The sequence below is a fragment of the Pteropus medius genome, unplaced genomic scaffold, assembly GCF_902729225.1.
Source record: "Pteropus medius unplaced genomic scaffold, Ma_sr-lr_union100, whole genome shotgun sequence".
Taxonomy (NCBI): Eukaryota; Metazoa; Chordata; class Mammalia; order Chiroptera; family Pteropodidae; genus Pteropus; species Pteropus medius.
In genome coordinates, this window is record NW_024342473.1 from 18,648,411 (window position 1) to 18,674,798 (window position 26,388).

A 26,388-nucleotide genomic window follows, 5' to 3' on the forward strand; every position below is an offset into this window, starting at 1 on the left:
TCCATGAAAGGAGAGGAAAGCAAGCTGGAGATTTGGAAAATTTGGGAGGGGGAAGCGCTGCCTGAAGAACCAAGCTGGGAAGGAGAACAGAGCCCAGCACTGCTCTAATTGAAAGATGGAATGGTGCTCCCTTTCTGTCTCGCATTGCCAGACTCAAATGCAATCCCCAGTTAAATCTGAATTTCTGATAAACCACACACACACACACACACACACACATCCACACACGCATGCACACACACAGCACATGCAATATTGGGACAGACTTACACTAAGAAATTACTTGTTATTTACCTGAAATTTAAATCTAATTGGGCATCTTGTATTTTTATTTGCTAAATCTGGAAACCCTGCTCCCACTTTTTGCTAGTTCTCCAACCCCACTGCACAACAGTGTGATCAGGGGCTGCATGAGCCCCATTCAGAAGAGGAGAGTGACCCGGAAGCAGCCAGCTGAATTTGAGAAACGCTTCCTGTAAAAGGGCTACAGGCCCAGGGACAGAGTCCCACCCAGGCAAGGAAGTGCCATACTTCCGACATTCGTGTCAGATACTCATTGGTTCACCTCCTACTAGCTTTGTGATTCTCAGCAAATTATGTTACATCACTGAGTCTTGCTTTTTTTTTCATCTGTAAAATGGAGAAAATGATATCTCTCACTGATGCTTTGCAAGAGTAGCTAGAGAGGAAAGTGGTATTAGATGAGATGGTGTTGTAACACTCCTAACCCATGCCCAGATAAATTGCTTGATAAAATGGTAAGGACAGTTCTTATTACTCTGTTCAAGGAGTACACTTCTTAGTAAATCACACTTTCATGTGTAACACACCACCAAGAAAAAACAGGCCCCATATCCTCCACGAGACATTCTAAGGGGTGATGTAGGTTTATCTTATTCCCTTGAAGTTCCTGGAAATTTGCTAGCAGATGTAGGGAGGATAGGATAAGTTCATACTAGTCTTGTCAAAAAGCACTGTAACTCAGGATCTGCTTGTCCACCAGATATTTATTGCTCTAAAACAGAGCCAAGAAAACACCCCGCTCCTCACTCCAGGTAGACAAGAAAGAGATTCAAACCATCCCCGTGTCTCATAGCTCTAACGCCTCAAGCAAATCAGTATGGACACACTAAATCTAACACCGAACTAAGAGGGCAGGTAGCTTGCTTCCTCCCAACATTCCTCTAATAAATTCAGATTCTCCAAAAATAAGTGCATTGCCAAGGAATTTCAAGGCACACAAAGGTGAAACTTGGGGTTTGCAAAAAAAAAAAAATTAATTGTAGCTTGTTTTACTAAAAACAAAAATATTTTACTTGAATTTGTTTATCTTTCTTTAAATGACTGTTACAAAAGTAAAAAATTATCAGAGTTTTAGCTACATTTCACTGGCTCAGATTGTAGTGGAGATGGAGGGCAGTTGGCTGCAGGCAGGATGACAGGAGTCATCTAGTCTTGTGTTCCATCTGCAACATATAGAGGAAATCCTCTATATGTGGCTACCTTTTCTTCCTTTTCCATCTATAAGGAGGTTATTGCCAGAGTGATCATCAAAAATTCAGAAAGGACAGAAGTTTGGTAATAGTAATATTTTATTTCGCTCTGGAGAGCCATGTCACAGAGTAGTGATGTGTCAAAGGGGGCCCCACAGGCTTTGCTCCATGAGATCTTGAGCAAACTCCATTCTCTCAGAGATTCTCATCTTTCATCTATAAAACAAGGTCATTCTACCTACCCCAGTGGTTATCATGAGGGTCAAATTAGTATGTGAAATGTTCTGCCCTAGAAACCCACCCTCAACCCTCTTTTCCTTGATCTGTAGTCCCTGAATGTCAGCTATCCCTAATACAGTAATAGACTGCTAAATGACATTGACTTTATTTCTCATTATCTAATAGGCCTATCTTCTTGGACTTTCCAATGTTATCTTATGGCCAATAAATTAAAAACTGAACCCATTACATCACCCACACCCCTACCCAGACCTGCTTTTTGTGCCTGTGATGCATCCAAGTTTCAGTCTGATGGATGAGCCTCGAATAGACCTGATACACACTGTGCTTCCGAGTGCCTTTCCCACACCAGACTTTTCCAGACTTGCTAGGTCAACCTAGATGTCATTACCTTAAAAACACCCAGAATCCTATGAAAGTGATACTTGGACTTGGAAGATGAAACTGAAATTCACCTCTTAAAAAAAGGGTTCTGAAATTGAGGGCAACCAATTAAAAACTGACAGGTTGAGAAAAACTGTATGGTTCTCCCACTCCAATATCTTGCATTCCATGAGATAAGGAACAAAGAGCTGATGTTGAACAAAGAAGTCTCTTAGACACTTGAGTTCTAACTCTTTAACTGGGGTGAGCAGAGCCAGCCAGAAAACCATGCTGTTTGAGGAAGAGAATGTAAGATGTTTGAGGCAGGGACTCTGTCTGTTGAATTCCCTACTGAATTCCTCATTCCTAAAGCAATGTCAAGAACATAGTAGGCAGTCAGAAAATATGTTTTGAATGAATGAAAGAGGGTCATGTTTTCGAAGAGGATCACTAGGTCCACGAGCAACGTTTCCGATTTGATTTTCATGAAAGTTACATTTCATCCTGAAATTCATAGCAAGGCTGGTGGTATTCTCAGGGCCTGCATAAATATTTTACCCATTTTGCAAATTACTTTCAAACTCTTACATAAACTCTGAATTGTATTGTTGGACAGTTTTCAAGGTTAAAATTTCCCCACTGTAAGCCCTATAGCTTTCATTTCTTAATGTTTATTTTCTGTTTTATGTAAAATTAGTTCAAAGATAATGGTAACCAGTTATTTTTTTTTGTCTCCTCAGAAGATAATCAAGAGCCAACAGACAAATTGAATCTTGGCATTTATACTTAGAATTAGGAAAGAAATATTTTCCTAATGTTATGAATGTTAAATTGTAGAGTGAGTTGCTTTATCTGGAGCCCTCGAAAAAGCATAGATTCTGTTATCATTAGTACAGACTAACTGGGTATGAATTGTGCCTGAAGGAAAGATGCAGGGATAGAAGAGAGAAGGCATATACATGGTGAAGATGGTGATACTCCTACTTTCATACCCATTGCAGATATCACTAACTGATTGCAGTATCCTTCTTTCTAAGCTCAGGCAATCTTTGTTATTAACACAGGGCTTCAAGTAGCCATAACCAATCAGTCAGTGCCATAGGAGATTTATCCATTTTAACACACATTTACTGAGTGCTGACTGTTTATTGACTGTTTATTAAAACAAGCAAACATTTCTATCTTCATAGAGCTTACATTAAAGTGGAGACAGGAGTCAGTAATTAAGATAAATAAGTGAAATAAGTATCTTAGATGGTAATAAGTACAGCAGAAGTAAATACACCAGGAAAAGGAAATAGAGAATGTTGGGAAGAGAGAGGTTGCATTGTTAAATAGGGTAGCCAGGTGTATTAGTTATCTTTTTCTCAGAATTTAGTGGTGTAAAACAACAAACATTTGTTATTTCACAATTTCTATGTGTCATGAGTTCATGAGCAGCTTAGCAGGGTGGTTCTGGGTTGGAGTCTTTCATGAAGTTATAATCAAAATGTCAACTGGGCTGTAGTCATCTGAAGGCTTGAATAGGGCTGGAGCCTAACAGCCAATGAAGAGAGTTCTTCAAGGAGTTAGGAATGATCAACTTATTTGCTACTAACTTATCAAGGAAGTTGAGAATTTAGGATTTCCATTGGATTTATGAACATGAAGGCCATTGGCTAATTTGCTGGAACAATTTCAGTGGAGTGGTGGAGTAAATGCCTGATTGAGGGGATTCAAGAAGGGATGGGAGGAGAGGAATTGGAGATACCAAATATAGTCATGTTGTCTGATGAATCTGAGAAATTCTGCTGTAAAAAGGAAGGAGAGAAGTAGCTAGAGAGGAAAGTGGTATCAGGAGAAATAGCTATGTGCTATCCAGATTATCATTTACGCTAGAGTGGTGATAGAGAAAGAGGTTGGGCGCACAGGCTCTGGAATCAGATTTCCTCATTTTGAATCCTGGCTCCACATCTTACTACTTATGTGAATTTGGGCAAGTCGCTTAACCCATCTGTGTCTCAGTTTCTTCATCTGCTACATGGAGATTATAATGGTCTCTTCTCATACGGTTGTAACGAATGAGTAAGTTGCTTCATGTAGAGTGTTTAAAACAGTTCTTGGTGTATGAAGAACTTTCAAATAGGTGGTAGCTTTGTTGATGATGAAGATGATGGCGATGTGATGGACCAGCCAGATTTCCACACTTCTCAGGGAGCACCTGGAGCACTAGAGGAAAGAAGTTTAAGGCCCCATTAATACTAAATCTGCTGACATAGTCATCTTTCCCTATGTTAAACGTGATTGACCTCGAAATAAGCTGGAAGCTGAGCCTAGTGGTGACCCAGAAAGAGAGAAAAAGCAGGGTGGCAGGGACTGGCAACTCTGTTCCATATCCACTCAATATTGAAGACATTTTTTTTTTTTTAATCAGACACTGCTCAAGGGACAATAGTTTCATGGTAGAACATTTTGTTTATATCTTCTCATTTCCTGAGGTTCCTCCCTGGAACAAAGAATTTGATTCTCTTTCGTCTTAGCTAGAGTAGTAGATGCTCATCGTAAGATTCAAAAACAATTTTTTTTTCTTTTGAAAATTCAACTATAGTTTTATCTGATGGCCTGTAGCAAGTGTGGATTCCTCAAGTGAAAGGGCATTGAGAGGAGTCAACAGTTTCCAACAAAACGTTTTCAATGCCTGAGAGATTTTTTAAAAATTATTGTTGGATTCTTATTGAATTCATCTTAGAAAACTTTGCAAATGTTGCAATAGTTATTTTTAAACAAATATCTCTCTCACTTCCGTTTCCTAACCTGGCTTTCTCACTTCATGAAATACAAACATTACTTTAAAAAGACAAAACTTATATTGATTGATTTACTAATTTAAAAATTCTCCAAGGATAGAGTGACAATATAATTTGTCACCCAAGCTGGGACACTTTTGATTGAAAGGAGACGCTTTTAATAATTATACAAGGACAACAGATGTAAACTGGGTTTGTCCTGGGTAATCAGAACATATCCATGGGAAATTGGAATAATTAGAACTTCCAAATTATACATAGCCAGCTTTTAGGGAGAAGGAAGGCTCCCCATAGAGAGAAAATGTATATTGAATTTAACTTAAAAATCTAAGGAACTAGAGATTATTAAAAACTTATTTCAGAAATCATTGAAAATACTTTTCAATGATTTAGGAACTAGAGATTATTAAAAACTTATTTCAGAAATCATTGAAAATACTTTTTGTTAATATACACTGTTCTCTCTTGCTCAGAGAATCCTGAACAAGTATTCATACTTCAGGTATTTTAGACCAGGAGGAGTGGCCCACCTCAGAATAGGTCCCCATGGCCCATGGCCCTCTAAATTTAAACAACATCATCATTCTTGGCCTGAATTTAAAGCCACCACAATCACACAGGTACTAATGAGGTGGATTACCAGGAGCTAGGTGCTCTTCATCAATAAGAAGGAGGTGAGGAGATGTGAATACTTCCCATTTTGAGACTCTCTTGACTTTAATTTGTTCACCACTGAGACTGATTGCTCTTTCTCTCTGACTTTCAACCTCCTGGACCAACTGAGGTTGGCTCATCATATGAACCGTTAAAAGGATACACAATCTCATCCTGATTAAAGATGTCTTTCACTTCATTACCATTATGAAACCATTCAGCTAGTAAAATGTCTCCACTCTGTACAAAGGCTGATGGGGGGATCCCTACTCAATCAGAATGCCTTTGTGATTTACTCATTGGAACCGATCAGTCCTAAGCCTGGCCAAAGCAGAGAAAGTTGGTTTAAGAGCTCAGAGGCAGAGACATGAAATAAGACAGAATATTACTGACAATAGATTGGCAAGCTGTAAGGCAATTAAGGTTGCCAGTGATTCCTGGATTTCACTGGACACTGTTACCAGTTCATTCCCCATTTCTCTGCTATGACAGTCCTTAGAGTTGAGATCTTCAGGGAAAGAAAGGAAACAAGTGTACCTGGTAAGTCTTCAACATTTCAGCCACTGAAAACTATCTTCAAATCCTTGCTTATTGCAGCTTACCTTGATCTAACCTGTCCAGGGAATAATCTATAGCAGTGTTCTTCAAAATGTTGCAGTCCATGGACCACCTGCATTAAAATCTCCCGGGTACTTTGTTTAAGAAAAACAACAACAACAACAACAATTTCCAGGATCCTCTGAATCAGAGTCTTTGGCAGTGGTGCTCAGAAACATATTTCACACAAGTTACCTAAACGATTATTATGCATATTAACATTGAACAACCACTAATCTAGAGCAGTGGTTGTCAACCTTGCCTGCACATTATAATCAATTGCAGAACTTCTAAAAACCCCAAATGTCCAGGCTTCTCCTTGGCCCAATCAGATCAAACCGTCTAAGGGTAGAATTCATCTTTTGAGAGTTTCTCAGATGATTCCAATATGCAGCCAAAGTTGAGAACCAGTGCAATAGATCCATCAGTCTCAGAATATGGCAGGGCTTCCCTGTACCAAGATGATCACATCTAGGAATTTGACTGCAGTTGAGGTTAACTTTCCTGTGTGACTGTGGGATCTGGGGTGGTTTAAGCCAATGTCATTCAAAATGTGATCTGCAGACCACTACTCGTCCATGAATTCTTTCACTATTGGTCTTCAAAGAACTTGTACTATCATGTGAAACAATCATATCATTAAGTTTTTTTTGGTAGTAAGACTCTCCCTATGAAATAAAGAGCATATTGATACATGTTCTGATGCAAGCTCCTTACCTCATCATGGACCAGTAACAAATAGTTCGTGGATGAGTATTTTGAGCAGTGCTGGCTTAGACTAGGCATGAGGGGACCACTTCGAGGGTCCTGACAGCAATTTAGTCCAGCCCCTGACTCATGGAACTGTTGAGGCCAACCTGGAAACAGCCCCACCAGGCAAAGTGTGCTGCATTCTCAGAATGCTGATGCACTGTTCACAGAGACAATGTGCTGGGCACCAAGAAAGGCTCAACATGGATCTTTCAGAAAACCCAAACACAAGGGGACAGCCTAATGAAAAAACTATGGCCCTAAACTTGTGAACTTGTTGCCTTTGAGTCTATCACCTAGTGTGGACAGCAGAGAGTTGGCAAAAATATATGACCAAGGGCTAGAGCACCCCATGGGTGGTTTCAGCGCACTTTAGCCATGGCTCTCTCAGAATTTATCAGCCCATGTTAGGTTCTTCCCACTAAGTGGCAAATATGGCCACCTGCAGTAGCAGGTTGACATTCTCCCAGCTTAGCAGAATGACAGCCATTGTTCCTTCCTGATATTTTCAGCAAAAGTGCTGGGACTGATCCTCATTGAGCCAGATTTGATGATGTTCCCATCTCTAAGTCAATCACCATGACTTCGATTGGACATATCTAAACCATGTGGCCATCACTGGATACAAAAGGTATAGTAAATCCCACCTGAACCACATTGATCGGGAGTGGATAATAATAAATCCATGAGAGGAAAATTAATGGATTCCTAACAATAGAAAGGGGCATGGATGCTGGACAGGCAAAGATGATAGCTGCCCACTCTAAGAGCCTCTCAGAATCACAGTGCAAAGAATCATGCTGCAAAGAGGCTTGACCGACATGCCTGTACCTTGGCCAGCCTCACCAGTTTGTAGAGACATGGAGGTACCCAGGTCAGTGACCAACCAAAGGAATCATGACACTCAATTCTGTCTCTCTTTTGCTTTGAGAACATCATTCAAAATGGACATTTTTTGAGGTTTTTCTTTTTGTCGTTTGACCAATTCAAGCACAACAATTTAATTACTTTTCATTCATCCATTCATTCATTTATGTATTCATTTGACAAACATTTATACTGAGTCCTGGTGATACTGATAGTTGGAGATAGCTAGGTAGATAAGGTATATTACTCTCTTTCAATGTTTGCTTGCAATTCCCCGTGGATGCAATTTCTTTTTTTTTTCCCCCTGAGTTCCTCTCTCCTCCTTGTTCCGGTGCAGAAACCCAGGGGAAAATTGAAAGCTTCATAGGGAGTCTCTATGCTGAGAATGTGAAAAATCGTGTCACTAGGTTCTTTTCAGCCAAAATGAGATAATCTGCTTCTACGCACTTAATGAAAATCTCTTCCCATAAGCTTTCTAGGGAAATATAACCTGGATCTGGATGTAATGATTCCTTCTCAGGATTGCTTAGCCAAGTGTGACTTTTACAACTGCCTCCCAAAAGAAATTTCAGAAATTGCACCGAAAAAGGTCCACATTCTGAGACAAAACGTGACATTTCCAATTGTAGAAACATGCAGGGTCTGGGGACAAAGATTCTATCTACAACCTTTTCTGAATTTCTGTATTTGACTTGAGATGCAACAAAAGAGCCGTGGAATGGCTTAACAAGCAGAGAGTGGAAACTCTAACTTGGGGGTGGCCCTACTTTTATCAAGGTAGGATGGAGGTGGTAAAAGGAGAGGGACAGAGGGTGAAGCTGCACTGGCTGCTGGAGAAGTTGGGGTGAGGCATTGCTAGGAACAGAAATCTGCTCTTTTCTGTTTATGAATTTGGCTACAAGTAGGGAATTGCACTGGAAAAGGGGTCCCTGGGAATCTTGGGGGAGTATGCACCTCTGTTCGCATGGCAACCTAGCTGGAAATGACTTTGGTTGAAACCAGCACCCTAAGCTATCGGCAAAATGCTTACCCCTGTAGATAAGGGCCGCATTTGTCCCAGTTTGCCCAGGATAGTTCCAGTTCACGCTCACTGTGCTGACATAATTATTAATGGCAGTTTTCACTGTCAGAGAAGTTCTGATTCATATAAGTACTAAAGTGCCTTATTACCAGCTTCTAGAATGAACTTCCTCATTATGGGCAATGTGGCTGCATCCATTCCAGCATTTTGTACCAAGCCTGTGGTAAATTAGCTGCCCAGGAGCTGCAGGTTATATAAATGAATGAATGCATAAGTTTAGTTTAGCATATGGTAATTCACAAAGCAATGGGATTCACTTCACAGCTTGCCTGTTCAGTGAGGCCGACAAGGGTGGCGGGTGGGGGAGAGGTTCTTGTCATCTCTGCCTAACCTCCAAACTTCTCAGAATGCGAGATTGTGATGCCAGAAAGCCAGGACATCACCTGGGGAGAGATGTGCTGAAACTCTCAGAAAGCAGTGGTGATTCAACCAGAATGTACGTGCATAAGGCAAGAGGTGAAAATCCCAGCGTGGGCACTTGGCACTTCTGAGGAGCCCCTTTAGTTGGATGGATACCAGTTATGGGCAGCTGAGGAAGAAACAGTCTCTGGATTCTAGAGAGGGTGGTTTTGTAAAGGGGGTGTATGTGGGGGAGAGAAGGTTGTGCAGATGAGGGAAAAACCAGAGAGAATTACAGAAAAAAAAAAATCTTTATTAAGTAGCATAGCAAACCAGCAGAATAGACAGATAGGCTGTTTTTTTTTTTTTTTTTTTTCTATTTTTGGACTTGGAAAAGAAAATGCGCAAAATAATTCCTGTTTTGGAGAAAAGTAGAGAAGGAAGCTGTTGGGGTGGGCCTGGGAAGGAAACATGGGCAATGGTGCTGTGGACCAGGACAGAGAAGCAGAGGGAACTGAGGGGCTGCAGAACTGGGGGGGGCTCCACTCCTCCCAGGGGACATGGGGTCACCAATGCTGTGCTCTTTCTCCCCAGGGAATGTGGGGACCAGGTCTCTGCTCAGTGTCGGAGCAAAACCTGGGGATGAAGTGCCAAACCTGTGGTTCTCAGAGGGTAGCAGCTGAGGCCAGGTGTACACCTGACAGCTGGAGACACTACCTCAGGACCACAGTTGCGGCGTGGGGCCAGGAGGCATACCCTTTCTGTTGGCCCCAGTCTCCTTTCCCTCCCATTCAGTGCACAATGTTCTTCTGATTCTAATCTCGAACTTTTGTCAAAATCTCTCAGTTTCAATATAAATGACGGGTCCAGAAGGGCTCTTCCTCACGGATGCACTGCAAATGGTAATATTTCCATTGTTTCTGAGAAGGGCAAATGGGGAAAGCATTTGGAGGCTGACAAAGCCTTGAAACTCTCCCACACTTTCGGTGGGAATGTAAATTGATACATATACTTTAGAAGTTGTTAGCTGTATCTACTAAAACACATACCCTACAACCCAGCAATTCACTCCAGCCGAAGAGGAGTAAATATGTATATGCTCACCAAGAGATATGTACCCAAATATTCAGAGGGGCAGTCTTTATAACAGTCCCAAAACAGAAACTACCCAAATGCCCATCAAACAAGTAAGCTTGTTATATAAATAATACTATATTCACACAATGAGAATGAATCATATATAATCACCAGAAACAATACGGTTGCTGAATCTCACACATGCAATGATGAGCCAGGGAAACCAGGCACAAAAAAAAGGATCCGAATTTCTAATTCCATTTGTATAAAGTACAAAACAGGTGAAACTAGAGGATGCTGTTAGAAGTTGAAGTAATGGTTACCCTCTGAAAAGCTGGTAGCGATCTTGGTGCTATTATATAGGTGTGGGGAGTATGTAAAATTGAAAAGAGCTGTTCACTTACATGTGCATTTAAAAAAATATATTTGTTATATATATTTTATATATTTTGTTATATATATTTGTTATATATTTCAATAATTTAAAAGAAGTTTTAAGACCTCTAGACCCCTCTGCAGTTGTGCCACGTGAAGAGCTGGGTTTAAGATGGGCTCTGGGTAGAGTGGTTCCCTATATTGATCCAAAACTGACTTGCTGCCACCGCAACCCCCGTCCTAGTTCTGCCTTTGGCAAGGCACAGACATGTGCAGTCTTCTCACATCATCATGTCCCCCTAAGTATTTGTTTCTGGGCTAAGCATATCCCCTTCCTCAACGCCCCTTGGTGGGGGACAAAGTTTCTGTTCTAGAACTGCAAGACGTAGAGATGACTCCTCACCTCTCTGGGAAAGGACTAATACTGATCGTGTCAGTTGGTCAAAATGTTTTGTTCTTTTGTTTATTTTTTTTCTTATTTCTCATTGGAGACAATGCTCCAGCTTCCAGCCCTCCATCAAAGGTGGGAATGCTTTGATCAGCCAAGAAGTCATGGACCCCAGTGCAGTCTCAGCTCCTTTAAGTAAAGAGGGGACCCAGAGAAGCTGGCCCACCACCCATAGCCAAGCTCCAACACTGGGCCTGGATGCCAATTCACTAGGGGAGGAGCGCGGACCCTTTTCAGCCCTTCTCCTGGGCACTCACTGTCTTTCCTCACTGAAACTATCAAAAGGCTGGTGCCTCTTCATGTTCTTATTCATTGAAGTAAACATAATTTCTATAGTGGGGTGACTTTTCATGGGAATAGTATGAACACGGCACAGGGAAGGGCACACAGAGCTTAGTGTGGCAGCTCTGAGGACTGGGACAGCAGTCATATTTGGTTAAACTCATTTGCTTCCAAGAAAAAGGAAAAACAATTTACTTCTTAGTGAATGTCAGCGAGGTCTTCATTCTTGAGAAGGGAATCTGACCAATAGTATCCTAGTGGTTTCCACGTTTATCATCGTGGTTGTCCTCTTATGATAATCCACATTGGAATGACTTGATTTCTGAAGTAATAAGAAAAATTGATTTCTCATGGCCCCAACTCTGTTTTAGACTCAGCCATAAAGTCACTTAAAATATACTTAAGCTGACCTCTTTTTTTTTTTTTTTTTTTTTAAAGACAAACCAACTTATTTATATAGAATTTATCCAGCAAAAAAGATAAAAATACATCTCTGGCAAAGAACACTTTGATAACTAGGTAAGACAAGGTCCCTGCGTAGAAATTCCACTTTGCTGACTCGTGACTGCTGTACATTTTCTTACATAACCATCACTAACTCTCATCAAGACAGGACTGCTATGTAATTTGCAGTGCCTGATGAGAAATGCAAAGCCCTTTTCAAAAATGTTGATGATCTTAAGACAGCAACAAGAAAGCATTAAAACAAGTGTGAGGCCCAGTGTGACTGCAGAGATAGTATACAGCGTGAAGCTGGCCCCCAGGTACAGAACATAGATGTTCCTTTAAGGTTGGGAAAAAGTCCAGAATGTTGATAGTTTACACAGTAATGGAGGGCCTGGTCAATTTGGAAGAAATAGAGGGAAAAAAGTAATAGGATTGGAAGTGAAGACATAACATTATCGTTATTTGCAAATATTATGAAATTGCTGGGAAAGCCAATATAATCAACAGGAGAATAAAATGATTAGAGCTAATAAGAAAGTTTAACAAGCTGACCAGTTATCAAAACAGGAATATAAACAAGTTGGAGTGGAGATGGAGCATGGACTTGTAAGGAGGGTCTCCTGTAAGGAGCTGCTGCCACCTTGTTAGGATTTGAAGTAGAGGGAGGGTTCTAGTTCCTTTGCATCCCACCCATCTTTAGAGGGCTTCGATTTGATCCTTGGAAAGTGTGCACTCTATTCCCTAAAGCTTGGGTCCTCGCTTCGGCGGCACATATACTAATACACCCTAAAGCTTGGGGCATGGTTACACTGGGTCTACACAGGTCTGATAGATCCCCAGACAAGAGGCTGCAGGGACAAATGGGAGCAGAAGGCTGACTGGGGAGGAACCTCCCCTTGTCCTGATGGCATGTCCAAGGCACAGAATGGTGGGGAAAAGAGGTGCAAACAGGGATAGGAATGTTTTGCTTGTGGCCATTCAAAAAGAGATTTAACCCAAGAGGACCACCAGGAAGCAGAGGGGTATTTCACCTAGAAAGTTCTGAATGGAATGGGTTCTGGGATCCTGAGATGCAGTGAGAGGAACGTGGACACTGATTCAAGTCTTGAGTTTTAAATGTTCTGTTCATAAGTACGACTGTAGAGCCAGAAATCAGAACTTAATCCTTGGCTTTGCTACTTGCCTGCTCTGTGAATTTGTCCAACACCCTTAAACTCTACAAGCAAAGGTTTCCACCTCTGTGGGTTTCCTATTATTCTCACAACAGCATCTACCTACCAGGATTATGGTAACAAAAAATAAGGTAACAATTACCTCCAATTATCACTGTATGTGAGTTATAATCATACAGCATCTTTTTTTGTTGTTGTTCCTTTTATTTTTTAAAATTTATTCTGTGGGACTAGTTTCCTCTGCTCCTGGATTAAATTTAGGACAAGTCTTATGAGTTTTGTGGTCCCTTTCAGGTAATAAAAGCAGTCTCATCTCAATAATTCATATTTTCAGTCCAGTGAAAAATTAAACTTTACACTTCATCCACAGTTTTGGCTCCTGCATGTTCACAGCTTGGGCCTGGAGCAAGGCAGCTGCAGTGGACCAAGGTGCTGAGTTAGAGTTCTTGAGCTCTGATCCTGCTTCCCAATTTCATTAATCATGGATTCTGACTCCTCAAGGATAAAAGTGTGGGAGAGAGCAGAAAAAGATAGCAAGAAAGTTTTTACTTATCTGACACTGTGGGAACCTAGAAATGGGGCTCTCTGGTCTCAGAGAGTCTCATGGGGACAACTTTGAGTTTTTCGGAGACAGCCCTTCTCCCCTGCCTCAAAACCGGGCAAAGCATCTAAAGTTTCTCCACTAAGTCTAACACGCGCTATAAGTTTTTGTATGTAAGCTTTATTAAATTAAGACAGCTCTCCTTCTCCTAGGTTCTAAGCAATTTTTTAAAAAAATTATAAATAGATCAATCAATGCTTTTCCTAGTAGTTTGAAATATCATGTGTTTTCTATTGTTAAGGCAGTTAATAAGGAAAATTACATTGATAAAATCTCAGGTGCTAAGCCATCCTCACAGGCTTTCAATTTAATCATGATGTCTTTTTTAAAAATTCGGTATCTAGTTTGGTAAGCTAAAATCTTGTTTTGATTTTTTACATTGATGTTCATAAGTGAAATGGGCCTATAGTTTCCTTGCATTGCTTGTATCTAATTTTGTAATCAATACTACCCTGATCTCATAAAATGAGTGGGGCGGATTTTTCTTTGCTTTTGTTTTCTGGTACAATCTATTCAAAATTAGAATTACATGTTTCTTAAGAGTTTAGTAGAGCTCACCTGTAAAACCATCTGGGCCTGCATTTATAGGAAAGAAGAGATATTTGACTCCTAATTTATTCTCTATAATACTTACTAGTCAACTCAAATTCTCTATTTTTTTCTTGTGTTGACTGGCATTTTGTGCTTTCTTGAGTACTTACATATTTTATTAAATATCAAAAACTACAAACATATAGCTTTTCATAATACCTTTTAAAATAAGTTTTTTGGAGATATAATCACATACCATAATTCGCCCTTTTTAAAGTGTATGATTCATTGGTTTTTACAGAGTTGTGCAACCCCATCACCACATCTAACTTCAGCAAATTTTCATCATTGCAGAAATAAACTCCATGCCCATTAGCAGTTCTTCCCCTTCTCTCGTGCCCCACTGCCCTCTCATTAATCTACTGGCAAATCATTAATCTACTTTCTGTTTCTATGGATTTTCCTATTCTAGACACTTCATGTAAATGGAACCATACAATATGTGGCCTTTCGTGTCTGGCTTTTTTTACTTACCATAATTTGTTCAAGGTTCATCCATGCTGCAGCATTTATTACTACATCATTCCCTTAAATGGTTGCATAATATTCCATCACATAGATATACTACATTTTCTTTATCCATTCACTATTTGATGGGTACTTGCTTTGTTTCCATTTTTGTCTGTTGTGACTAATGCTGCTATGAACATAACTGTTAGTAAACAATTGCTGTCCTGAGTTCCCTGAGCGCGTCCTGCTGCCTGAGCAACGTGGCCTAACTTCTGAGCTCCATCTCCCAATTCGCTATGATCACAGACCTGATCAGTTACCAAAACAGGAATATAAACAAGTTGAGGGAGTAGAGATGAAGCACAATCAATGTCAGGCAAGGCAGGGAGTTCCTAGGTCTCTGAGGCAGGCCTATGATCAATAAGGGTTCTCACTGGAGGGGTCCAAGCACTTCTGGTTGGTAAATATTTTAAGAATTAGCCTTGGGTATTCTCATATAAGATTTCATGCAAACGAAGAGTTCCACAGTGTCAAAAACTGAGGAAACAACCAATAATCCAATTCTTTCATGTTATATTTTAGGAAACTGAGAACCAGAATAGTTAAATCATTTAAAATCACACACATAACGTGTTCAAAATCACACATCTAATGAATGATGAACTCAAGACTGACAATGATTTTCTCTTCCTCAGTCTAGAGTTCTGCCTATTCACTAAGATAAACCACACCAAAATGAAAGACCATCAGCAAAACCCAACAGATACTTCTTTCTGATTTTTGCCAAAATCTGGGCACATTAGATTCTGAGGGGATTTAATTCCTAGAAAGATAAAACATTTAAAAGAGGACCAGCATATGAATACAATCACAATTGTATCAGTGCCAGAAGCAGGTAAACAAATTAAAAAATAAATAAATAATAAATCAACAGCTCAGTTTCTCCCTCACGTATGTTGGCCCTCTTCATCCTAAAAGAAGCCTGACAGCTGCGTTCTGCGCTGGCCTGCCGCATCCTGTGGGAGCCCAGAAAGTCCATCTGAACCAGATGATTTCTGCGGCATAAATAAAAATGTGTTGGGCTGTGGTCTCCTTCCACACCTGTGCACTGCGCTACTACATCAGCTAAGCTGGGGCCACGGTCTATGGTCTTGAATATAAGATTCTCTTTGGGCTGCCTCATCTACTAAAAATCTTGTTTTTACTGTATTTTTTTTGTGTGTTAACGGCCCAGCGCCAGCCAACCCAAGGAAGCACTTAGGAGCAGAAAGTATGCAATGATGCTCTGGGAACACAGAAAGCTGAGAAGTGAAAGCTGAGAAGTCCTGACAGGACTCTGCCCCGCCTCCCTCACTCTGCAATCAGCCTTCTTTGCTTTTTCCATAGCCTCTTTCCTGGGGTTGCTACCTTCTCCCAGTTGCTGTATCACCCTGAAAGAGGTACATTCATTCAACCCAAGTACCACTCTTCCATTCTCTAGCAGGTGGGACCTTAGGACTCTAATCGAGCAGCTGGAGCTGCAGCCCCATGGCCTGGCAGGAGGGCAGGCTTTCTCTAGTGTCACGTCTAGTGTGTGTAAAAGCCTAATATTCTGTTTAGGGGTAGATGGCACAGATCTGCAAAAATTTCTTTCTGAACACAGAGAAGCAGGCTTGAAGGAACTAAGAATCTGGTTAAATAAAATAGAGATCTTTCATTCAACAGAATAATATACAACCAATAGGGATTGCACATTAGAAAAATTTTAATGACGTAGGAAAATGCTTGTAATATAATGTCAGGTAAAAAAAAAAAAAGCCAGATAGAAAATTGTATAGAAACTAAGAGCTCTAATATGTAAAATGAATATGCATATAATGAATATTATATATAATATGTATTATTTATTATATATAAAATACATGACATATTTATCTTTACATATGACATCTCTCTCTACACATTTTTGGGGGGAAAAAATAGAAGGAAAAATACCAAAATGTTAAGCACTGAGGTTCTCACTGAGTTATAACATTATGGCTAATTTTCCCCCTTATTCCTTTGAGTATGATCCAACTATTCTATACTGAACATTCATTTCTTAAAATCAGAAAATTATTTTAAAACGATGAAATTAGAACCAACAGAATACTAAAGCTAAAGTCACAGTAGAAATCATAAGCCTAATCTCATAATCCAAAAACCAAAAACAGGAAACTAGCTAAGGGACCTGACAGGTTTGCTTTGTGACTCAAGCTGAGTCCTGAAACTTCTGGCTCTTAAGTCATTGTTTGCTCACCAAGTTGCTTCTTAAAATGTTCTTAAAGATTTTTTTTTAAATTTGATTTTGCACAGAACCTTCTGCAAATGGCTTTCACATAGTTATTTCATCTGATCATCACAGCGCCTCTACGATGTTAAGTGTTCTGAGTTGCGTCCTCCATTCTCAAATTTATATGCTAAAGTCTTCCCGCAGTACCTCAAAATGTGACCTGATTTGGAGACAGGGTCTTTATAAAAGCAATCAAGTTAAAGTGAAGTTATTAGGGTGAGCCTAATCCGACATGACTGGAGTCTTTATAAAAAATGGAAATGTGGACATAGAGACCAGTATAGAGAGGACTAGGTGAAGAGACAAAGGAAGAAGATAGCCCTCTACAAGCCAAGGAGAGAGGCCTGGAACAGATTCTTCCCTCACAGCCCTCAGAAGGAGCCAACTCTGCTGACACCTTGATCTTGGACTTCTAGCCTCTGGAATTGTAAGAAAATAAATTCCTATTTTTTAAGCCACCCAATTTGTGAAATTTTGGTACAACAGCCCTAGCAAACTCATACATTGTATTAGGCCAGCTTCATTCTCCTTTTTACTGTGAGTAACTTGAGACTCAGAGATGTTACATGACTCAAAGCCACAAAGTAAGTTTGAGACAGAGCTGGGAAAAGACTCAGGTTTCTATCGCCTTGTCTAGGGTAGATATTATTCTAAATACTACCTTATCAAAATGTCCTTTTCTGGTTTTTAAATTTTTTAAATTAAACTTTTTATTTTGAGATATAAACAGAACCATACAGTATGTGATCTTTTGGGATTCGTTTACTTCACTCAGCATAATTCTTTGAAGATTCATCCATGCCATTGGGTGTACCAATAGTTCAATTCTTTTTATTGCCAAGTGGTATTCCATGGTGTGAATGTACCATTTGTTCACCATTCACATGTTAAAGGATATCTGTGTTTTTTTCCAGTTTCTGGCTATTAGGAGTAAAGCTGTTGTGCATATTATATACAGGTTTTGTATAAAATATGTTTTCATATCTCTGGGATAAATGCCCAAAAGTACAATTGTCAGATTGCATGATAGTTGCATGTCTGGTGTTTTTTGTTGTTTTTGTTTTTTTTTAAGAAACTACCAAACTCTTTTCCAGAGTGGCTATACCAGTTTACATTTCCACTGGCAGTGTATGAGTGATCCAGGTTTTCCACATTCCCTCCAGCATTTTGGTGTTGTCACTATTTTTCATTTTTGCCATTCTGATTGGTATGTAGTGATATCTCATTGTGGTCTTAATTTACATTTCCCGAATGGCTAATGATGTTGAACATCTTTTCATGAGCTTATTTGCCATCTGCATATCCTCTGTGAAATGTCTTACCATATCTTTTGCTCGTTTTATAATTGGATTATTTGTTTTTTACTGTTGAATTTTGAGAGTTCTTCGAACATTCCAGAAACTATTCCTTTATCAAATATGTGGTTTACAAATATTTTCTTCCAATTTGTAGCTTGTCTTTTTGTTCTCTCACCAGAGTCCTTCACAGAGCGTACATTTTAATTTTGATGAAGTCCAGTTTGTAAATTTTTTCTTTTATAGATTGTACTTTTGGTGTCAAGTCTAAGAATTCCTTGCCTAGCCCTAGATGCCAAAGATTCTCTCCTGTATTCTTTTATTAAAGTTTTATAGTTTTAAATTTTATGCTTAAGTCTAAGTTAATGATCCATTTTGAGTTGATATTTGTATTAGTTATGAAATTTCTGTTAAGGGTCCCCCCCACCCCTCATGATATCCAATTTCTCTAGCACCTTTTGTTGAAAAGACTATCGTTCTTGTATTAAATTGCTCTTGCACTTAAGTTGGCATATTTGATTGTGTCTGTCTCTGGGTTCTCTATTCTGTTTCATTGATCTATGTGTACATTTCTCCACCAATGCCATGTCTTGATTATTATAACTAATATAAATCTTAAAATTGACTGCTTTTTGTACTTTATTTTTTCTATTTTTGAATTATTAGAGCAATTCTATACTCATATAATTTTTAAGAATAATATCATCTATATCTATATATGCTAAGATTTTGATAGTAATTGTATTAAAGTTGACTATCAGTTTAAGGAGAATTGACATCTTTACTATATTTAGTCTTCCAATCCATGAATACAGTGTTGTCTCTCCATTTATTTATATCTTTCTTGATTTTTTCCCCACTGTTTCAATAAGCTTTTTATATTAATTAAGTCATGATTCATGATCCCAGGGTAAAGGTCACAATGTACCCAGATCTCACTTCACTGCCCTGGGAGAAGGACAGAGGACAGGGGAGAGGGGGTGAGGACAGTTCTGATCTTCCAAAGAAATGTACCATTTGCCTTGTGATTATCCCAGGGCCAAAGGGGCTTGTATACATACCAGTACCATTTGCATGTTGGAGACACCACCCTTTTTAGTGGGCACTGCCTTCTCAGGGTGGTGAAAGTGCAGGTAGTTCTGCCAGCAATTTCTGGTCTAGTTTTGGTTATTTGACAGTGAGAAATCTGTCTCTTATTTTTCTCAGTTTATTGACTTTTGTACTCATTGTGGCCAATCTCCTAACTATGCTAACAACTGCCTCCTCTGCCTGCTGTTTTGGTGCACTCCCTCCAACACTGCTGCCCCTTTAGCCACTAGGCATAACGTCACACACACACACACACACGCACAGCACACGCTACACACACACGCATTACATGCACATGCACACACACACACACACACACACACACGCACACCTCCCCTTACTTCTCAGATGCCGTTCTTGACAATGGCACTATGAAAGGAAGGATGGAGGGCAGAGGAAGGAAGACAGGAAGAGATGGAAAGGACCTACTATGTTTTTAGACATCAGAGATCTATTAACTTAAGAAAATATTACAAAATCAGCTTGGAGGAATGATTTGTCCAGAAGGTGTAGTTTCCCTCCTAATTCAGAACCTTCTCTTCTAAAATGAAAGTCCTGTCTCTGTGGAAGTTGAGTAAGGATTAATGTTTGGATTTTTGTTGTGATTTTTGAGAGAGGAGCCCTCTCCAGATGGAGGTGGCAGCAGGCTGAGGCAGGGTGTCCTGTCAGACATAGGTGTAGAGGCACCGGGGATACAATGCTTAACCCTGGAAGGGGCCCTAGAGATCATCAATGCCAGCAGGTCCCAACCTCCTATTTTTGGCAACACACAACAAAGGTGGATGACATATACATGCTTGACATAAGGGATGTGTCCTGATGTTCTACAGGCTGTTACATAGACCAGATAGGCTGTGAATCATATGCAAATCCCATCGGGCAATTCCACCTTTTCCCTTCTAAAATTAGGCACTTGCCAGAGTATCATGTAATGAAGCTAAGACTAGAGAACTGGACCAATCCTTCATTGCATGCATGAGAAACCGAGTCTAACAAAGTTTACACAACTTACTTAAGAGCTCACAGACAGAACTCAAGATTTTTTTCTCTTTCATTCCTTTTTCCAACATAGGTCCTGAAAGCTCTAAATCAGAAATTCTGAAGATCTCAGCTGGATCTTAAGTTAATAGCATAATTGGGCTTTCATATTTCTATAACACTTCTGAAATTGTCAGAGAGAGCTTTGTGTAGTCACTTTTATTCTTAGATTCCAATATTTGTTCTACATGGATTTAATCAGAAGCATCTTATGAAAAGTTTGGATTCTAAATTAGATCTTGAAATGCAAAACATGTCATTTTTTAAAAATGTGTGTGAAGCATTCTCTGAAAATGCTCTTCCCTTCAGAATTCCTGGATTCCCTTTGGATCATCCTTGGAACACCCACCAAATCCTGAATTCATATATGCAAAGCACTTTAAAGAGGATCTCATCCATAGTGATTATTCATATGTGGTAATTGCCCATGAAGTTAGCAACTACTAGTGCAGTATGATATACTGGTTATGAACGTGAATTCTTGAGCCTGACTGCCTAGGTTTGAGTTCTGACTCTTTCTTATTAGTTCCATTTAAACTCTGGTCTCACTATGGACTTGTGGGAACTTGGGTAAGTTACTTAGCTTCTCTGTACCTTGGTTTCCTCCTTTATAAAATGTCACATATCAGGGGCCTCATACTCATAAGCGTCAGCTCTCACTATTATATTAGGTATTCATGTTTTCCCTCCCCCATCAGATTGAAGGCTCTCAGGGCAGATGCCACAGGTTACTGGGGGAGGACTCTTGTAGCCAGCAGTGGGTACATTTTACTCAGTATATAATAATTATTTGTGGAATGACGGAGTGTGTCATGGAAGCCAATCTGAACTGATGAGGCAGGCTGCTTCCAAAGGACTGGCCTACAGACCCATCTTTCTATTCTGAGACCCTTGGCTCTCAATGCCATGTCTAACATCCACTGGGGATCTGTGAGCATTTCCCAGGGGTCACAAATTCATTTCAAAAAGAAGTAACCAAATATACCAGTGTCTGGGTGAGGCCCCCAATCCATCCAGGGAAGAAAAGAAGATGAATTCTCTTAGAATGGCTTGCAGTGGGGATTCACCACCATAGCTTTGCTCTTACAGCTGTCTGAGGCGGCAGCTGTCACCTGCTCCTAACCTGTGGGACAAGGCATGGAAGGGTGGAAAAAGGAGAAGCCTGTGACATTTTCCAGATAGATCACTCCTGGCACTTGGTACTCTCACCCTGGAACCCTTATTTGCTCCCACTCTGGGATACCCACGAAGGAAATAAATGATAAAACAAATGTAACAAAATGTCAATGGTAGAATTAAGCAGTAGATATAGGGGGTTCACTCTACAATTCTTTCAGCTTTTCTGAAGGTTTTTTTAAGCTTCATAGTAATGTTGGGAGGAAAGTATGGTTTGCATTTTATATGTTTTTATTGTTTTTCTTAATAATGAATATTTATTGTATTTTACAAAGTACTGTTCTCCAAAAGCGTGGGCAGGGGGAAATCTGGTTCTTTGCTGCAGGTAGTTTGAGAAAAAATTTAGAACCCACCAGGAAAGCCTACAGCCCAAAGTCTCCAGAGTGCCCTCTGCTGCCCAGGGGCCTTGGTGCAACTTTTGTATCTAATGGCTGACTTAAAAACACTGTAAACAGTCGGTGTGGATTGGGGCCTCTTTCTCCACTTGTATCAGGGAAAAAGGGAGACATGCGTGGGAAAAAAATCATAGGTTACAGGAGTGGCTCGGGCCCTGTCATGATCACAGATAAGATCCCAGAGGCCCTCCTACCAGGCCTAACAGCAGTTCCCAAATTTGGCTATACCTCAAAATCACCTCAGATTCAAGGAATATACAAAATTAAGGAAGGACGACATTGCCAAAGGTAAACAATACTTTTTCAGTAATAGATCTCAAAGAAATGGAGATCTGTGATTTATTTGATTTGAATAATTCAAAACAGCTGTTTAAGGAAGTTCAGTGGGCTACAAGAAAACACAAAAAGACAATCCAATGATAACAGGAAAATAATACACAAACAAAATGCAGAGAGATAGAAATCATAAAAAAGAACCAAACAGAAATTCTTGAGCTGAAGGATACAATGAATGAAATGAAAAAATGCAATAGAGAACATCAACAACATACTAAATTAAGTAGAAGAAAGAATCTGTGAAGTAAAAGACTGGACCTATGAAATTATCCAGTCAGAGAACAAAAGAAAAAGAGTGAAGAAAGCCTGTGTAAACTATGGGATGCCATTAAGAAAAACAGTCTACACTTTATTAGAGTACCAGAAGGAAAAGAGAGAGACAAACAGGCAGAAAGCTTAAAGAAATAATGGCTGAGAACTTCCTAAATCTGAGATTTGGACCACAAAGTTCATGAAGCTAAAAGGTCACACCGAGATTTAAACCTAAAATGACCTTCCTGTAGATACATTATAATAAAACAGTCTAAAGTCAAGGACAAAGAGATAATTTTAAAGCAGCAAGAGAAAAATAATTTCTCACATACAAGGAAACCCCCCATAAGGCTATCAGTAGATTTCTTCACAGAAATCTTGCAGGCCAGAAGGGAGTGAGATGACATAAAGTGCTGACAGAAAAAAAAAAAACCTGCCAACAAAGAATACTTTTCCTGGAACAGCTGTCCTTCAGAAAGGAAGGTAAGATAAAGAGTTTCCCAAACAAACAAAAGCTGAGGGATTTCATCACTACTGGATCTGCCTTACAAAAAATGCTGAAAGGAGTCCTTCGAGCTAAAATGAGAGAATGCTAATTAGTAACATGAAAAGATATGAAAATATATGACTCGCTGGAAAATATTCAGACTAACAAACCAGAATATGATGGTTTGTTAACCACTTTAGTATAGAGGTAAAAGGACAAAAGCATTAAAAATCAGCGGGGGGGAATAAAAGGCTAGAGTTTTTATATACAATTGAACTTTAAGTTATTATCAGCTTAAAATAGACTTATAACCATAAGATGTTTTACATAAGCCTTATGGTAACCACAAAGCAAAAATGTTCCATGATATACAAAAGATAAAGAGAAGCACACCACTATAGAAAATCATCAGTTCACAAAAGAAAATAGCAAGCAAAGAAGAAAAAAAAAGGGAACTACAAAACAGGAAGAAAACAATTAATAAGATGACATTAAGATGTCCTTATCTATCAACAATGACTTTAAATGTAAATAGATTAAATTTCCCAATCAAAAGGGCTGGAGGGGAATTGGAGAGATACTAGTTAAATGGTACAAACATTTAGTTATACAGTTATAAGATGAATAAGTTCTGAGGATCGAACATATAGCATGATGATTATAGTTAAAAATAAAGTTTTATTTTTTACTTGAAAGTTGGTAAGAAAGTAAATCTTAAGCATTCCTACTAAAAAAAGAATGTAACTAAGCTTACTACCTATGTGAGGTGATGATTTTGGAAATCATCTCACAATATATATGTATATCAATCATAACATTGTACACTTTAAATATATACGATTTTATTTATCAATCATACCTCATTAAAAAAAATAGCCAACCAATTAGAATGGTTCCAGTCCCAAACAGAGGGACTGGTTGCTCCCACAAAATAAGAGTAATAACAGTTAGTGTCAACTGAGTGCTCACCATGAGCCCAAGACTTTATTAATTCCTTGAAATGAATTAGTTCATTCCTCTCTACAGGGCTGTGAGCTGGCACTGTTATGATTCCTGTTTTATACAGGCATAACTCAGAGATATTGCGGGTTTGGTTTCAGACCACTGCAATAAAGTAACTATCACAGTAAAGCTGGTTACACATTTTTTTGTTTCCCAGTGCATATAAAAGTTATATTTACACTATAGCATAGTCTATTAAGTGTGCAGTAGCATTATGTCTAATAAACAATGCGCATACCTTAATTAAAAAATACTTTATTGCTCAAAAATGCTAACCATCATTTGAGCCTTCAGTGAGTCATAATCTTTTTGCTGGTGGAGAGTCTTGCTATGATGTTGATGGCTGCTAACTGACCAAAGTAGTCATTGCTGAAGGTTGGGGTGGCTGCGGCAATTTCTTAACATAAGACAACAATGAAGTTTACCTCATCGATTGACTCTTCCTTTCACTTGTACACTTAGAGGCCATTGTAGGATTATTAATTCGCTTGATTTCAATACCATTGTATCTCAGGAAAAAGAGAGGCCAAAGAAGAGGAAGAGAGATAGGGAAACAGCTGTTTGGTGGAGCAGTCAGAACACACACAACATTTATCAATTAAGTTTGTCATCTTATTATGGGCACGGTTCGCGGAACCTCAAAACAATCATAATAGTAAAATCAAAGATTGCAGATCACCGTAACAAATATAATAAGAACAAAAAAGTTTGAAATATTACAAGAATTACCAAAATGTGACACAGAGACACAAAGTGAACAAATGCTGTTGGAAAAATGGCGCCAGTAGACTTATTCGACACAGAGTTGCCACATCCTTCAATTTGTAAAAATTAAAAATAAAAAAATATAATATCTGTGAAGCACAATAAAGCCAAGTGCAATACGACATGGTATGCCTGTTTATGAGCTTACTGAGGCTCCAAGAGGTGACGTGACTGACCCAGCGTCTTACAGCCAGTAATCACTGGTGCCTACATACAGATGGAGGCTGTCTCATTCCACAACCCCTACTCTCAAACATGATGGACACTACATTGGAAGTCACTAGAAAATCTGTAAGGTGTCATTTTGAGCACTTTTCCTATGACATAACCAGCATTTAGGTTTCACAGGGAGAGGTAGAAAAAAGGCAATAAAAGTCTACATTTTTACTCTCAGTTCTGAGGAAACTTTGAAATATTCTGACATTCTTTTGTCAATTTTCATCAGTTTTCCTAATTTCCTCCTAAACATTCATTCTTTTATGCATCAATAGTCTCTTGATTAAACTCTAGCTGTAGGAATATGTAGGAGATTAAATGTGAAAACTCTGATAGTGCTTATACCTCTCAGCTTTCTTCTATCTGAACTAGTTTGGGGTTGTCACCATTCCAAATTAATTTGGTAGCTGCTTTTCAGGATTGGCAGCTCTTAAGTAATTTTAGAAAAGTAGTTTCACCAAAAAAACAAAAACAAAAACTCTATGTATGGGTTTCACATTACGAAGTTACATACAAGGGCATTATTGGTTAAAGTCATAGAAACTCAGAGAGGAAGCAGGCATCAAGGGAAGATAAATACATTAAATCTCTTTCTCATAGACACACAAAATAATTTTCAAATTCCAGCAGATGTAATGATCTACATGATACAGGTGCCAAATGCCTGCTCTCAAAGAAAGAGATAGATGGAATATTTCTGTCTGAGAAATGACACAAGCATCAGATTCCCTAGAAATTTCTCCTCTTCATTCCTCTTTGCCCAAATGCTTTGTCTTTTGAAATGGAAAGCATGAGTTGAGAGGTCTTTCGGCCCAGACATCCATTATGATGAAAGACATCCATGGAGGCCTCTGGCTACCCCATGCGAGGCTCACAGTGTCCAGAACCGTGGTTCAGCTTCCCCATACATAAACTCTGCTCTCTCAGTGTGCTCAAGATGGCCGGGCTCTGCCAGATGTAGCCATACTAACTAGACACACAAGAGACTTAGGGATAAACCCAAAGGCCAATTTAATGCTTTCTATGAGGGAATGATCTAGCGATTTACCTATATCTGGTCCTTGGCTCAGGGTACTCCCTCCCGATAGATTAGTCCATTTAGAAGAACCAGTCATGGATTAGACAGCTGCTTAATGGAGAGGGGAAAGAGTGACACAGTGCAGTGTTTCCACACTCTTTACTTAGGTGTGGAACTGTTTGTTCTGATGACAACTTACCCTGGAATGTCAGGCATTTGACTCACATGCCTCCACTTCTCCTCCCATGCCTGCCCAGACTTCATTAACTGATCTCAGTACTCCTTCCCACTGAACCCACACCCAGTCCCAGAAACTTTCTCAACATAGCACTCTAAATAGCAACAAACTTGGGGTTCTACGGAGCTAACGAATACGGGGACTGCTGCGACGTACA

General features: G+C 39.4%; 1 long non-coding RNA gene across 1 annotated transcript; it reads right to left on the reverse strand.

The window, feature by feature from the left end:
* Positions 1 to 3,394: 3,394 nt before the first annotated feature.
* LOC120604594 (uncharacterized) lies at positions 3,395 to 26,388 on the reverse strand. Its single transcript, XR_005653381.1, has 3 exons — positions 26,024 to 26,388; positions 21,332 to 21,469; positions 3,395 to 4,296 (listed from the first exon to the last, which is right to left on the reverse strand). It is a non-coding gene; the product is annotated as an uncharacterized LOC120604594 (long non-coding RNA).